We start from the raw sequence: 16780 nt of genomic DNA, 5'->3' as shown, positions 1-16780 counted from the left end.
TTTTAAATACTCCTCTCATGCTGCAATTTATTAATCTCAAGCCAGTTTTCTGGAACTTTGGATGGTATAAAAGTGAAGTATGAATCATTTTATTGCTTTGTTGAAAATTTGTTGAATGCTTTTGTTTTTCTCTGTCTGTGTCATCTCTCTCACTTATCAGCGCTGTTGAGTACACTTGAACATGCTCATGAATTTTTAATTCACCTGTGGTGAACCTGAGAGAGAGCACTGACTGAATTATGTGTAAAAAAACCGGTGAAACATCAAAACATTCGGTCTAACGTGCATTGGATTAACCTTGCATAACGAGCACATGCTCTCACTAAAACTGAGCAGTAATGATTGACTGCAGTATCGCCATCAGTCAGTGAATATTCAAATTTACTTAAGGCTGTTAAAATTCACTTGAAATGTTTTACTGTTTCAAGGTGTTCTCAAAACATTATCTGCAAATCAAAGCAAAAATAATAATTTGACAAATCCCTCCTCGCTGATATCCAATGGTACACATGTGTTGCTGGTGTTCAGTAATTGGGTCAATACAGCAGTACTAACCAGCAATACATAGCAAATAGCAAAGCAGGATGAACATGATGACTGATGATCACGACTAATGACTGATGACAGATTACCTTATCTAATCCTAACAGCTGCAAAATTCACATTTGTCTCTAGATCTTGATGTCCTCGGCACTGACTTTTCAAATTTTAGGACCTTTCTTACCTCACCTGAATGATTTATTGTCTCTAGCTGGATTTAATGTGTTCAGCGAGGAGCATTTAATATAATTTCTTCATTGCATATATAGTCTTATGTGGCGTTACAGCTGCACAAATCTAAATTTAATTCTTAATAATGGATCAAATTATTATGCACAATGCTAAAGCGGTTGGTCGTAGTGATTAACCCACAGAGATTTACCACCTGACTGGAGTTCCCTTCAACTCTGGAAAGTGTCTTTCAGCTCATTGTTTTGGGTTTTTCGGGCTAAAACTTCACTATTTACTTGTATTGCTGCCCCACAAAATCTAAATGAAAAAATACATTAGTGCTATTTTAAACGTATTTGCCATGCTCATTTTAGAGCAGGCTCTGATGTTGCTATGACAGTCTGTATTATCTGTCTTTGATTGCACTGTAATATCGTGGCATACTGTGGATGTGCTCAGTCAAACCACCCAAGTTGCTTGCTATGATTAAAAACTGCAGATACTGTAGGTGGCTTGAAGAATTCTGATTAAGGAAGGTTAAAATAAGACATAGTTTGTGATGTCTTCTGTATCTGAATGCCAGAAATAAATGTTTACGGCCGATGGTTGATAGGGGTTAAAGGATGTCATAAAAGTATCAGCTTCAGTCCCCAACATGTGCCAGGTAATTTGGTCTATGAACAAGATACTTAGAACCTAAATGCTAATTTTCTGCACATTAACTGTGATCCAAATCTGAGCAAATCCTGGTTGGTATTTGTGGCATCGACTGCGTCTATGTAGAAGTTTGCACCAGATCAGAATTAACTAATGTTGTTAGCTACACAGCATTTATTTGGCCACATTGATAGAAGATGTAAAATAAAGAACAGAACCCAACAATAAAGAAGCTTTCAGAATTAAAATGACCTCAAAGCTTGTCCTCGACCTCCAGGATGAATACAAGACTTTCCACATGCATCAATTTTAAGATACTTTCAGACAGAACAGGGAAAATTTGAATGGTTTTTGGCACATCAGTAGGGAATCACATCTCCAAATTTAACGGGCCTCGGATGGTGATGTAAACAGCTTGACAGTTAGATTGAAAACAGCTGTAACAGATATGAACGGACTTCTCGTGAGATCTTCATCATGTCGCTCACAGCATGATTTCACAGCAAGTATCCTGCACTTTGATAAATAGACAAACACTAGGGCTACAAAATGCAAAAAAAATGAAAAACAACTCAACTCTGGGTATTACCAGAAAAGAAGTAGCTTGTATGACGTGTTGTCTGACCACGTCGGAAATCAAAAGTGTTTATACCTTATCTGAACAGCCCCACTTAAAAAAACCTGCCATCACAGAGAGAGGGAAGATGTGATATCATTTAAATATGGGGATTCATTTTCACACCGTCTCTCCTGGTGGGCATTCATAGTGTTGCATTGGTGTTCACATTAAAAGCGATTTTGGAAAGTTACAGAAGCAGCAATGCAGTGAGATCCTACATGGGAATGGTGAGGGTTGAGGGAGTTCTCAAAGGTACTCAACCATCTGACAAGCAGTTCTGACGAAGCATACTGGCCCCTTAACAGTCTACAGCCATGCTAGCAGCTTTGTGACGCCGTCCTTTGGCACAGCAGTGCTTTGACAGACATGTTAACGTCAGCATGCAAATGGACTAATTAGCCTCAAGTACAGCTGTGGCTGATGGGAATTTCATTAGTTTTGCAGGTATCTGCCCATAAACCAAATCGTTAGACAAAAATAAAATTTAGTGGAAAAAGTAATCACTGAAGTAATTACCATTCACACTTAGGGGAACATGAATGTATGAATCAAATTTTATAGCAATCCAGCCAATACCTATTGACCCAAATGTCGACCTCATGATGGCGCTAGAGGAAAAGTCAGGGTACCACCAAAGTCATTCAGACACATCCTCTGGGAACCATGAATGTCTGTACAAAATTTTGTTGCCAATCTACTGACTAGATGTTGAGATATTTCAGTCTGAACTAATGTGGTGGAGCAACAGACTGACACTGCTATCCCTAGAGCCATGCCACTAGCTCGGCTACAAAACATGAATCCACTTTTTGGATTCTTTTTTTTTTTTTAATTTTTTTATTCCGTCCACAACTTGGAGGAGGAGGGCTTGACCCCTTTGGTATTTTTAGCTGTCATTCACATTGAAAAGGTGCTCCTCTGTGACTAACAGTGACAAACCTACAGCATGTATGGAGTGCAGATATCCTCTTCAGGCTTAATGTTCTTGCTCACATGTACTCTAACATGTAATATAGAGGAGACATGATGGATGTGCATTCATAGTAGTTCCTTTAAAGAGGTCAAGGGTTAATTGGCTGTAAATATGGCATATTAGTGAGATTTCATGACTCTGATACCTACACGTGCCAAATCCAATAATGTATATATGAGTTAATACCAAACTCATCTGTAACGTTGTTAACCCTTGAAAGTCGAAGCTGAGATGAGCTGTAAGATGAAGACTCACAGCTCTGAGCTGATCTGTCTCGCACACTTCTAATGACACTCTGTCAGGCACTGCAGAAAAAACCCATTCCCCAAATTGTCTCCTCTATTTGTTGTGCTGCTTCCTGTTTGAATGCGGCTCAGGCAAGAGAACAGTCTATCGCTGTCCGTGACTCTCACAGCAGGAAAATTGAATTTACTGGAATAAAGAATGGCGTTAACACTCCGATGAATCAAAGTTAGTCTCAAAGTGTATGCACAAAGAGGTAACCGGAGACTTTTACTGTGAGACTCTGCCTGGAGTATTTCTATACCTCTCTCACTACAGTTAGCCTATGCGAGGTGGTTTCCATGACAATGATGCACTTCTGAGGACGGATAAATGAGAAGGAGCTTGAAAATGAACTGTCATATATCCCCCCTCCTCCTCCTTCTCCCACCTCCAGGCAACAAACTCCTCTTGATTGCTTTTGTCACTGTGTGAGGAGGGAGAGAAATGTTTGATTTGCAATCATGATGACATACTGTAGATTCAGAGGCATCTATGCATACAGACACGTATTCAAAATTGGTTTTCATTTGAGTTTCCCTTTTATTTAATCACGTAATTTTTTTTTTTACTTTGTAATAGAGTATCGTAAACAACTCCCTTTGGCTCTGTATATTCATCTTAATCCTGAAATAGACTCAACTTAAAGTGATTGTCTACAGCTGGTACCTCACTATGCTGAACAAGTGGAAATAAAACAATTTAAAGTGAAGCATTTAGCAGCTCAAGAGCCAGATGTTTTTCTCAGAAGTTGGTGGAAAGAAAAACAGCTAGAAGAGCTAAAAGCGAACATTGGACTTTGCCAGCTGGCCAGAAACAATACTCTAAATAAATACTGATGGTACTCTGTATCTCCTGGATGTATAAATATTCCAAAAATAGTTAATGCTGCTTTAACAAATTAGCGTTACCTGTTCCACAACATTGTCTTCAACTGGTTCCGTTCCTAAGCTGACGTACACTTTGCTATCCATAGTTGGCTAACGTGACCTCCTGGGAGAGAAGGGTCTGTCTGAGGACATGGAGACAATGGGTTACAGCTTTTCAGGAAAGCCATCTACCAAGAGTGGGATGTGGAGAGCAAGAGAATGAAAAAGAATTGCTAAGAGAAAGAACATGAAAAGACAAGTAAGAGAGAAGAAGGAGAGAGTGAGCAAAGCGTCTTCTCTGTGCCATCAGGTATAATTTCTATACTCTTTGCAAAAGTGTCAAAAGATTGAGAGGACAGCCGGCAAGATGAATGGTTTGAACCTGTGTGTGTGAGAGTGGATGATGGGGGACGAAGACGAGAAAAAAATTCTCTCTCTCTGTGTGGAACACAGGAAGAGAGAGAGATACTGGCAGAGTGGCCTGCTTGAAAAAAAAAAGCTGCAAGTGGGAGGAAAAAAAAAGCCAAACACAAGGGAAAACACACACACAGAATCCGAACGTGTGGGAAGGAAAAAAATGGAGGCAAAACCTGCCGGCAAATAGTCACCACATTAGCCAGCCATCATCCACCTCGGCTGACCACACTCTGAGTCTCTCCACAGGAGCTGTCATTAAACCCTCCCAACAGGTGTCTCGGTGAGGGATTTTAACCAGCGTAAACAGGGCAAGATTAATGGTGCGAAATAGCACACAAGGGCCACAGAGCTGGTGGCGCGACGGTGACCGTGTCAATGAAAAGGTTGTTAATGTTTGGGAAGGTGCAGACAATGTCTCTGTTGCTCTGCTGCCCAGTGTTTTTTCCTGCTGAATGTGTTGTACTGTGCGTCTGTGATCGATATAAAATGATATATTAGGAGTATATTCAAGAAAACTAGAGCTGAAGAAATATTGTTGATGATTCACAAAAAATGAAATGCAGAAGTCTAATTTCAAACACATGACTTTTGTCTCATTTTATTAAAGCGGGAGAACCAAAGAAGGAGAGAAAAATCAGTTTTTATAGCAAAATTAATCAAAACTGTTCATCATTGTTCCCTTCCACAAACCTCCAGATTTGACAGCAATGCTCCAGCTCAGCCTGATGTGTCCAAATCAATAGAAAATTTAGGATATTGGTGTTCAGCCTTCAGCTCATTACATGAGCCAGCGTTATTTACTAGCTTTGGGCTTCATCCTCCGCCATCCCTCCCTTGCTTCCTCTCTCCTCCTCCTCTTCCCCTCCTCCTCCTCCTCCTCCTCCTCTTCCTGCTCATGTTCCAGGGTAGTATTTCATACAAATACTCCACCACACAGTACAACCTGCTCCCACTCAGTGTCACCAGGAGACAGTCCCTCCAGAATCCGGAGCCAATCAGTCAGCGCTGCCGAATTAGTCATGTTATTGCCAAGATGTCTGACTCGCACAAACTTTCAGGGCCTCATCTGTTTCCACAAACTAAGATCTCAGTGTTTCCAGAAGAATAAAAATATTTGTATTGTTTTATTTTTCATATAACCTGCTAGTGCAGATGAGAAATGAAATAAATTGGATGCAGAAAAAGAGACATGGCACACTGCACAGCAGATCAACCAATATATAATTTAAAGTAAGTCCCAGGAAAGATAGGAGCAGCAGGAAAGAGAGCAGTCAGCATGCGATCTAGTAAGTCCCCAGACAACGGTTGTTTAAATTCAGCAGGATCAGGAACCTGATCCAGGCTGACACAGCCTGACTGAACAACCACGACTGTCTTTACTGAGTAGAAACCTGTGCGAACATCTAAATCTACATAATGGCATCGCACTTAACCATATCTACCTGTTTTGAAAAAGGCACAGCACTTTGACACTCCTCTATGCATCTAACTAATTGTTGGAATGTAATTAAGTGCACTTACTCATGTATTGCACTTGGTAATTGCAGTTTTGAGTTACTTGTACTTTATTTTTATCCATTATGTTCCATTTCTGCCGCTTTATACTTCTAATCCACTACATTTCAAAGGGAAATTGTACTTTTTACTTCACTTCCTTCATTTGACAATTTTAAAATCACAGCAAAATTCAATGCCCAAGCTAAAACTGGCTCCATATTGGACAGCTACAACAATAAACTGCTGCTTTCACATTCATGCATCAATAATAATAATCCAATAGCATTATATATAGTAACACAGAACTGACAGAGGCCAATCTGCTGCTCATGTATTTTAAATCAATTTTTCTGATGACACTTCTGCCCTTTTACTTAAGTGACAAATGCCATGCATTACATTTAACTTGTAATTGTAAGTTTTTCTGAATGTTAGTACTCAGTTTTGGAGCATCAGCTGAATGTCAAGAACGATAAAGGGAAAGTAGTTTATGCTTTTCGTGATAGATTATCATTTGCCATCCCTTTCTTCAAAACATTTGAATTTGCAACCCAATAATTAAATTGCAAACGATTGATATCCACTTTGAAAAAACAGGTCCCCGAATGACCAGTGAATTCCAGAAAAAGAGGACAGATAATTATACTGTCAAATGTCAATGTTTTGTAAGTTGGGGACTTCATGGCTCAAAAATCATCTATTAGAGAGCAGAGTGAATTGCTACTTTGTGGCCAGATTTAATTTTGATATTCTTTTTAATGAAATGACACAAGGAGAAATAAAATCAATCTTCAGAGGTGTTTGTCTTAGCTCAGCAGCTCCCTTACCTGAGCAGCTCAGTCTGCTGTGTACTAAACATCCAAATGTTGTTGGAGGAAGAGGCTGTGATTCCGCCTACTCTGTGTTTACCTACAGCTGTTTAACCAGGAAACGTCGGCCCACAGAACGGGCTGCCGGAGGCATGGTAAAGAAGGGCTGGATTATTCTGCCTCTGCCAAATGAGGCAGAACGGTGCTAATTCTATTTGAGCTTCACCACTTGAGTCAACTTTACGGCCCAATTAGCTCCCTGAAATGAGAGAAGAGTAAAGGAGAGAAAAAGGGGGTTGAGAGAAGGTGATGGCAGGAAGGCAGGAAACGCCAATGTCCCCCCTTGATGGCACTAAACCAGTGTGATATCGAATAAAATCATCCTGTTGCTGCACCGCCCGGGTTTAGATTGGCATGGTGCAAATCAGTTATAGATCATATTTGTTTATGGGCTTCTCTGACTTTAATGATGGAATAAGCATACTGATGTATGGCATATATTTTCATATATTATATATATAGATTTGGTGTATTTCTAAAAACAGTCTAAAGAAAACTAAAAGAAAACCGTTGCATGTCCCGCCTGGTTTGTCATAGATGGAAAGTAAAGAGGGGCTGCTGTCACACAGTAAAGTCTCATAATTCCTACAGTAGCTACTGGACATCCTGATATAATCATTACTGTTAAGCGCTTTCAATGGACCTTGGAGAGACTATTGGACAACATGTACTCTATCATGTTCTGCATACAGTCAGGAAACAGTATTTTTCCACAGTTTGGCAGAGAAGGAGCCGTACTGTCTCTTCAAAGCTTTTTTACATTTTTAATGGATTCAGTGATTAAAATGGTACCAATTTCTGATAAAAGACCTTTTATAAAGGATTTATAAGTTGTCATTAATGCCTCTATTAATGGTTAATAAAGATTTTTCTTATGCCTTATAGATCAGTTATAAGCCATTAATAATAAAAAATTTTGGATTGTCAGGTTGTGGAAAAAACACCTCTAGCATAAAACCTTGCTTTTCTTTCTAGCTCTTGAATTTATTAAGAAGACCCATCCAATTGACTTTTTGACCACTTGCCTTCTGGAAAAGGGCTGCAAGACATCTGGATGAAAAATTCATAATAAACAACTCATTATCATTTGCAGTAGCAGGCTTGATGGAGGCCGTTTCATTAATGATTTATAAACATTTATGATTGCAGGTGACCAATTTTGCAGCACTTTTCCAGGGGGTATGTGGTTGAACAGTCCATTTGAGGGGTCCTACCTAAAAAGGCAAGTAAAGTTTCATGCTGCAGGAGGATTTTCCACAAAACCTTCACCCCAAAAGTTGTTTCTTTCAATGGCTGATAACTGATCTATAAAACATTAGTAAATCATTTATTAACCACAATTAACGCGATTATTTATTGCTTTATTAATAAGGCTTATAAACCCTTGAGAAATGGCTCCTTATCAGAAAGGGATAGCATTATATTTAAACATTAAAAAAGTCTATAATTCTTTTGGCACTCTGGAACTCACTAGACAGCATAACACTGTAGTTGTGAGCAGAGACCACTTTCAAAACCTCAGTGGTGCATTTCAAGGACTCTATGACACTTAATTCTTGTCTGCAAAACAGTATTGTACTGAAAAAAATTATAGTGCCATAAAATTAACATCGTGGACATCGTGTATTTGGTCATTATGTGCTTTTGCTATTCAGCAGCTCACACTCACATCTCAGATGTCATACTGTCCTCGAACACTTCAACAGGACAAGTTTTCTAAAAAAACAGCCCATCCTTGCAGCTGCAGTAGCTCATGATGATGTTGCAACTATGGCACAAAAACAAATGCCCTGAGCCGAACACCGTGATGGTCTACCTATTCTCAAGCAAGAGTGAAGCCTCTGTAAGTTGACTCTCATGCAGCACACAGTTTTGAAAGGGGTCTCTACTTGCAACAGCACTAGGCTTACCACATTATAAAGAAATCCTTGACAAAAATAAAAGTAATGAATAAATTAAATTGATCTTTGAAAGTTTCAAGTCATTGCAGAATAAACACGGCTGCCTGGAAGGAAATCAATCTATAATCTTACAATCTGCTGTGGAAAATGATCAGCAATAATGGAAAGTGTGAAATTTGTAATTAAATCAACTGAAAAAGACAAAACCACTGCAATGAATAAAAGAATTTTCACAGAGCAAGTATAGATATTATGAAAACAGAGTAATCAGAGGGAGTATTATTCTGATTATTAGTGGAATAAGAGGGTCAGTGTATTTGCTGCTACTAACACAAAAGGCAATTAGAAAACGTCAAAGCCACAGTGGCCAAATAATGGATCAATAGATGTGACAAACATTTTGTGTAACACATATTGAGGTATAATGTGGATGTACCAGTTTCTGTTCATTGTTAAAACCAGACCCATCTCCCAGTTTGATATATACAAGAAAAAAAATCTTTGAGTATTAGAAACAGAAAAATTGCAGAAAATTGTATTTACCATTGTTCTCCAACAATACTGACAATCCCAGACTCTGTTGTTCGACCTCAGCATTTATGTTTGGAAACTGGGCAGGGTGGGGCAGCAGGGAAAATAGTTTTTCTTTTAAAGCAAGTGGTTTACCACATGAATGGTAATCATGTTGCAGTTGGTTGCCTGGCTACTGTCACTTGAAATCAGAGGTTGTGGAGGGATGGGAGAGGGATTTTTGATCCGCTGGAGGTTTGTGTGTTCCAATGCCTAGTTTATTGCTTTGGATAATGACAGCCACAGCTGGACAAAGATTTTTGTTTTGTTTTTTAATTCAAAGCAAATAACCCCTTTTTTGATACTTGTGTGGCTGATATTTGTGCATTTTAAAAAAAAAATCTCTAATTTCCTGGTAAGGAAAGCTGAGGAACCCACACATCAATGACAGATTTTGCGCTCCCTCGAAAAATCCAACACGCCCAAGCGAAGTTTCAACCAAGCGGGAGAGGTTCAAATGGATTTTATGCAGGTTGATGTGGCAGCCTGAGGCCTCAGTGAGCTCCTAATGAATGTCATCATTTAACTATTCAGCAATATCTACATTCCTCACCCTTCGAACAACCAATATGTTGGCTTTACTGGATGACTGCAGGCACAGTTCAATAACAGCCACCATGTTATAAAAAAAAACTGCCACACACTGAGGAGAACTATTCCTGTTGGATCCAACTAGCATCCGTCACGCTCTGGATACATGGGCTTAATGAAGGAGATGATGATGATGGAGCATTCATTAGAGAGTTTTAACAATGCAACAAAATTCCATATCTTCTCAGTACGGCATTTGCATTCTCTCAAAAATGGTCAACCAAGGACTAAAGGCTTCCGGTCTTTATCTTCCGACCTTGAAGACATTACTAACAATTAAGCGCCGCAGACTCCTGATGTCTGGGCTGCAAAGGGAGCCTGTCACTTGTACAAACATTTTAAGAGGTTCAGTCTGAACATGTATTGACCAGAAAGTGTCCTGTTACTACATGACACTCAGTTATCAATCATCATCACATGGTGGGGATTCAGGGCCAGAGATGGGTGTCCAGACTGAAAAAAGTCATACTACGTTAAAACACAGGAAGCTGCTTTGGTACTACAGGTACAGGACAGGCACTGGAATATGATCAAGGAAGTCCAGTCCATCATGACGAAGGGAGAGATGTGATTATTAATAACAATTCAGAAAAATTACACAGATTCTTAGATGTGCCCCCCCTCCCAAATTCCAACAGTGAAAAAGTGTGGGAAAAGGGAGGCTTCAGACATTGTTTGACGATCCAACAAGTACTTTGTTTGTACACCCCCTTCAGGGTTTTGGGGGCCTGAGATTCCTCTTTGTCTCAACATCTTAGGTCTTTTCACTTAGCTCTTATATACTGTATATGAAATTTGCTTTTGAAATGAAAGAAATTTGGACTGAAAACACACAAAGCACATAAAAAAAATGAACTTTACACTGCATTCTCTTAACGTTTAGGATCTTTGACTGGTAGAGATGTGGACATTTACAGTACTTTACTTCCCTTTAGGCCTCCAGTCTTGAAAGGCTTGTTGAAAAAAAAACCAATGCTGTTTCTGTGCTTTGTGTTGTTTTCATTAACACGGGAAAATATTTCAGATTCAAGAGAATGAATGCTTTTCACCATCACCATGATGATCATGTTACCATCATCATCATGTGATGCTGCTGCTGATGATGATGATGGTAACATCAGCAGCAGCACTTCTGCTAGACTGATCCTTAAGCAAAGTCATCTGTTTAGAAAAAAAAAACAGATGTTGCCTTTGGGAGTTAAGCAATTTGCTTCTCTTTCCTTTCCTCTATTTCTTTTTTTCTGCCCCAATGGAATAAATACAATTAATTTTTGTTGTGGAGCCAGTTATGAGAAGATCTTCTGCCACATTGGTCTTCATTGAATCATCACAGGCAGATGCGACGTGAGCCAGAATCATCCATTATTACCTGCCAGTTACATGGATCAAATGAGCACACTTAGGGGGCTTTTGTGGTATAACTTAAATTGAGAATATCCATTATTCATCTAATTTACATTTTAGGGCACTCTGGAGGGCACTGACCAGCAGAGGCCTGAACCATTTGCCTAATAGGAAAATTCACCTCTGGTTGGAAAGCCAGAGAATCTTGGTACCTCTGTTCAAGAAAATAATCAGCAACAGTAATTTGATTGTTTCTTCACCTCTGTGAATCACTGTGTTTTCAACCACGAGAAATAACGACAGTCCATCACACCGATAAAATGCTGAAAAATGCAGGGAGAAGACAATCAGTTTTACTGTGTTTGTTACTTTGGCAGGTAGCCAGTCTATGGTAAATAAACCTACTTTGAGGCTTCTTTGGCTGAGCTTGTATTAGTCACTGTGACTGATTGTTAAATAGTTAATAATGTTCTGTGCCTACTTCCCCTATGACAGAGAAAGTTGGCAATCATATGTGTGTATATTTGCTTTTTTTTTTTTTCCTTCCTCTTATGGTCTTTCCTACTCATAACCAAAGTTGATTTATGTAGCTAGGCTTAATCAAAGCTTTAATTGAATGTTTTTAGTGGCATTTGATGATAGGCTGGAGATATCTTTCTTATTCTCAACAAATACCAGAAAAGACCAAAACCAACAATTAATTAATTGATCCAAGTAACAAGTTTAACCTGTGCAGCCAACGCCTGGTATATCTTACTTCTCTGTGTCACAGAGCTCCATTTTTGTAAAACAGACTCTTAAAAACACATCAATTAGCCACACTGCTGCACTGGCTAACATGTTCCTTCATTACAATTAACAGTCAATCCCATTTACAGCGTCCTCTTGCTGTAAATACTCAGTAGTCATCCATATCCATTGCCATTTGATGTAAATCATAAGGTGCATAATTGTCCAGTATGGGCGTAATTCCTATGGATGCTGGGCCGCACAATTGCACAAATTGTATATTGATCTGTGGCTGAAAATAGCCCCCAACAAATGAACTATTTTCTCCTGTTTTAGTGACATTTGCTAAAACCTACAGTGCCCTGCTTTTTTGGGAAAATACCGAGGCTTTTTTCTTTATTGAAACTATCGCAGTATTTGGGATTTACATCTTCAGTGGGAAAACATGAGCAGACAGGGGTGAGACGTTGGAAAGTATAGAGAAACAGACTAATGCATTTTTGGTTTTGAAGGAAAGTATAGAAAAACGCAAGACTTTAACTTTAACAGAAACAGAGCACCTCTACACCTGCATCTGAACTGACTGAGGAAAAAGAAAAAGAAAAACATCTCCACAAGCACAGAGCGGGTCCCACTACATTGTCACTGGGAGTCTGTCAGTGCACTTGCAACCTATGCACTAGCCAGCCTTTGTTAGGTAATGTTTTTCTAGCTGGAAAGCATTTTTGCAGGGATGAGATAAAACTGGCTGGTGAACATCAGAATTCATTACTCCCTGCAACTGAGTGGTGAAATGTTTTTTGGGTTTTTTTGCAGGAAAAAACTAATTCCAAAGCAACTGTTATCCTTCCTTCTTCTTCTGATTAGAGTTTTCAATTGCAACCTGCAGTGTAAGCAATCGTCTATTTAGAGGTTTGCTGAAATGGAGCTAATTTGTTCTTTCCTTAAGTGGTCTCTCACTTTAAGGCCAGCCTTCTGCTATCACCTGAAACACCTTGGGAGCTAACAATACAAAAGGCTCTGGTGGCCCTGAGACGAAAGCACTCTTCCACGTTCATTGTAATTATCCATCACCTCCGATCGTCTTCCGTATGTCTGTCAACAGACACATGGCCGCTGACAGAATCAGTGGTCACATCCTTTTCTGCTTTCTGCGAGCACCATCTGTGGCTGGATTTGCGAGTGCAGGTGGATGATTTGCCTGTAAATCTCAGTCAGTTGGCTGCAGACCTTCAGAGCTCTGCCAGGGCTCAGTGTAGAGGATTTGGCTGAGTTATAACCTGCATATGTATGTTGCTCAGCTGCAAGACTGGACACCATCTGCAGTGTCGGCTGTCCTTCTGTGTAAGTGTGTGTGTGCGATAAGATTTTCAGTATGATTAATGGTAGAAGAGTTAGGATTTTGATTGGGCTTGTGAATGGCATTTGTATTCCCTAGGAGGAGGTCTGCTTAGAATGTTTTTGTAATAACTAAATAGGTGAAAATTTTATTCAGAAATTTTCAGGTTGTACCAACCTTTCTCTCTTCTCATGGAGTCATTATGATCCCACCTGGTGAGAGTACAAACAATCTTGTTGCTATGTGCTTTTCAGTTTAATTTGAAGAAGCAGGAGAATTAAAAGCTTTTTTACTGTGTCTTCAGACAGAATTTTGGAGGCGGTGCGATTGCATCTGTAGTAAATGAAAAGACGCAATAAGAAGTGAATTTGCATGTGGTGGTGCAAACTGACGCAAAAACGTGTCTCGCTTCCCAAAGACCATATTAAGTACAGTACTAAAGTACTGTACTTAATATATTTAATGATTCAGTACAGCACTAAAGTACAGCACAGGCTGGGGCAGCACAACATTTAGTACTTCAGTACAGTACTACTTTAAGGTTATTGTACACGTGTATATTTTATTAATGTTTTGAAAACTACACTCTTATCCGTAAAGGAGTCCAAATTCCATTAAAATGTATAATCATTCAAATATTTTTAAAAATCCAATAATATTATCTACTGTATTTAATAACACAATGATCTGAAAGGGCATATTCTTCATATTGAGTGATTTTACTTTTGATACTTTACTTGATACTGCATTTTTCTGACTGCTTTTTTACTTTAATTCAAATAAAAATGTGAATTCAGGACTTTATATGATTTGTAATGGAATGTTTTTAAATTGCTGCATTACTACTTTTACTTAAGGATCTGAGTACTTTTCCCACCTCTGCCATAGACTTTGGTATTATTGTACCTTTCTAAATTTATTACATTTTGAAAAAATGATTGTTATAGGAATAGGATATGGAAATACCATCATTATGTCATTATAATACTATCACCATCTGCCCTTCTGGCCAGATTACAACTAAACTTCATACAGATAACATGGCCTATGTAAGGACTTTGCAGCGCTCCACCTGGAGATTACCTTGATGACTCGTGCAAGAATCATGCAAACTAATGCATATATAAAATGAATGAGCTCATTGTGGATCTCACAAACACTTGCAAAGGACATTGAGGTAGGTAACCAGCAAACCCGCTGATAGGCTTTGGTTCAACCCTCACCTCCTTTCCACACAGCACATAATGGCTGTATATAGAAATATATATATATAAGTATATAAAATACTTCAGATCAGTGGAGAACATCTGAGCAAAACCAGATGAGAGCAGAAGCAATGCAGGTAATGGAGGCCACCCATTCTTAACCTCGGCTCCCCATTACACATCCACTCAGTGGGCTATTTTAACAGCTGCATCCATGGGGACAAACACGTACGCAAAAACACAGAACTTAAAACAGATATGTAAGGACTAAAGAGTGGATAATGGCAGGTTGTTGATAAGCTGGGTCCATTATGTTTTCCATCATCTCTGGTAGGGTGTTTGTATAACTGTCTCGGAAATGGCGAGTGCTTTTAATTTGGACCAGGGGCCTTTACTGCGGGTCGAGGTACTGTCTGGCCATCTGAGATAAAATCCTGTTTGTTTTTTTTTTGTTTTTTTTGGGGGGCGGAGTGCCCCATTGCATTCTTATAAACAGAAATCATGTGGATTCTGAAAATAGCAATAAAAAATTAAGAAATTCTGAAAAATTCAGGTGATTATTTTTTATGGTGTTTTGGAACATCATTTGACATGTTTTAAACGGCCATACAGTGCATGTTTTAGCCCATGACCGATGCTTCACAACACAGTACAGCTCTTACTTAAGCTTTTCCAGTGCATCCCATAGTATTGGATCTATGAATGCGTTTTTACACCTTCCAACCAAAATTGGTTTCCACTTATTTCTGTATTTATGACAATGAATTTGTAGCAACTTGAAATTTTCTCATCACAATTAACATTATTTATTTATTGTTTCGATTGCTGTTGCGTGACAGTAGAGATTTTACAAGTCTGCACTTAATACCACATTTTGCTTGGGTTGCAACTTATGATGATTTACATTATCAGTTATTCTGTCCATTATTTTTCTCAATCAATCCACTAATCTTCGGTCTAGGAAATGTCTTGTTTTGCTTGTTTTGTTTGACCAACAGTCCAAAACCCAAACATATTTCATTTCTTATCATATGTAACAAAGAAGCTGGAAACTGCAAATGTTTGGCATTAGTTTTAATAAAAAGACCAAAATTATTAATCGATTATCAAAATAATTGCCAAATAATTTTCTTTCAGCCAACTAATCGATACATTTAGCTAATTGTTGCAGCTCTAATTATTATTGACAAAACAAAACAAAACAAAACAATAAAATCCAACATGATATTCACTGTGATGGATTACCTGTCTCAGGCAAGGTTCTCAGAAATTACCATTTGAAAATGACTGCAAAAGGCTGCCTGGAAGTTAAATACTTTTGAGGAGATCACTTCATCCACATCACAATGCTAAAGTTGCAAAAAGGCCAAATGCTCAAATGTATAAGAGAAGTCTGTGCTTACTTTGGTCCAATGCAAGTAGTAAGAAACTTTTGTTTCAAATTCTTTCATATTTCTCTATAAGATGAAATATTCATGACTAAATAAGCAACGAAAATCTTTTGGCATTATTTATTAAGAGTTTGAAACTCAGAAACTCAGCCAATATGCTTCATCTGGACTGTGTGGTTTGATCAGGTTTGATTGACAGTGAACAAACTACAGCTGTCATCAGATTCTGAGTCAAATGTTGCTGAATCCTGATTGGTCCACAGACCTACATGACATCCCCCTTTTCCACCTGAGCCCTGCTTACTTCAAAGCAGCGAGAAAAGCACCAAAAAAAAAGAAAAAAAAAGAGAAACAGAAATCTTTAACCTGAAATAACCGAAACTGTTCTAATTTTGGCATAAAATTGTGTCTTCATGTGGGACCTTGTCACTCATAGTAAGAAGCTGATTGAGAAAATACTTTTTTCGGGAACTTTAATGATAATGCCACGAATTGGTTCAAAAGGCCCTGATGACGGTGTAATGACTGACACTTTAGTTTTATCATTAAATACATGAATTAGACCTAATTTTGCTAGAGATCTTTCTTTTCTCCATGCATACGAGGTAGAAAAACGCATCCAAATATCACGCTACGGCTTCAGGGAAATGGTTAACAATAATGTTAAATATACATGATTTGTAATAAATAGGCTAATACATGCCAAAAAATTAAAAAGTATTAATCCATGAACCTTGTCTTTCTTCGTTTGCCTTTCATAGGTATAGAACAACCAATATAACTGCTCTCATCATCTGGCAGTAGGTTGTGACAATT

Source organism: Xiphias gladius, chromosome 15 (genome assembly GCF_016859285.1).
Source record: "Xiphias gladius isolate SHS-SW01 ecotype Sanya breed wild chromosome 15, ASM1685928v1, whole genome shotgun sequence".
Classification (NCBI taxonomy): domain Eukaryota; kingdom Metazoa; phylum Chordata; class Actinopteri; order Istiophoriformes; family Xiphiidae; genus Xiphias; species Xiphias gladius.
This window is presented reverse-complemented; position numbering follows the sequence as displayed.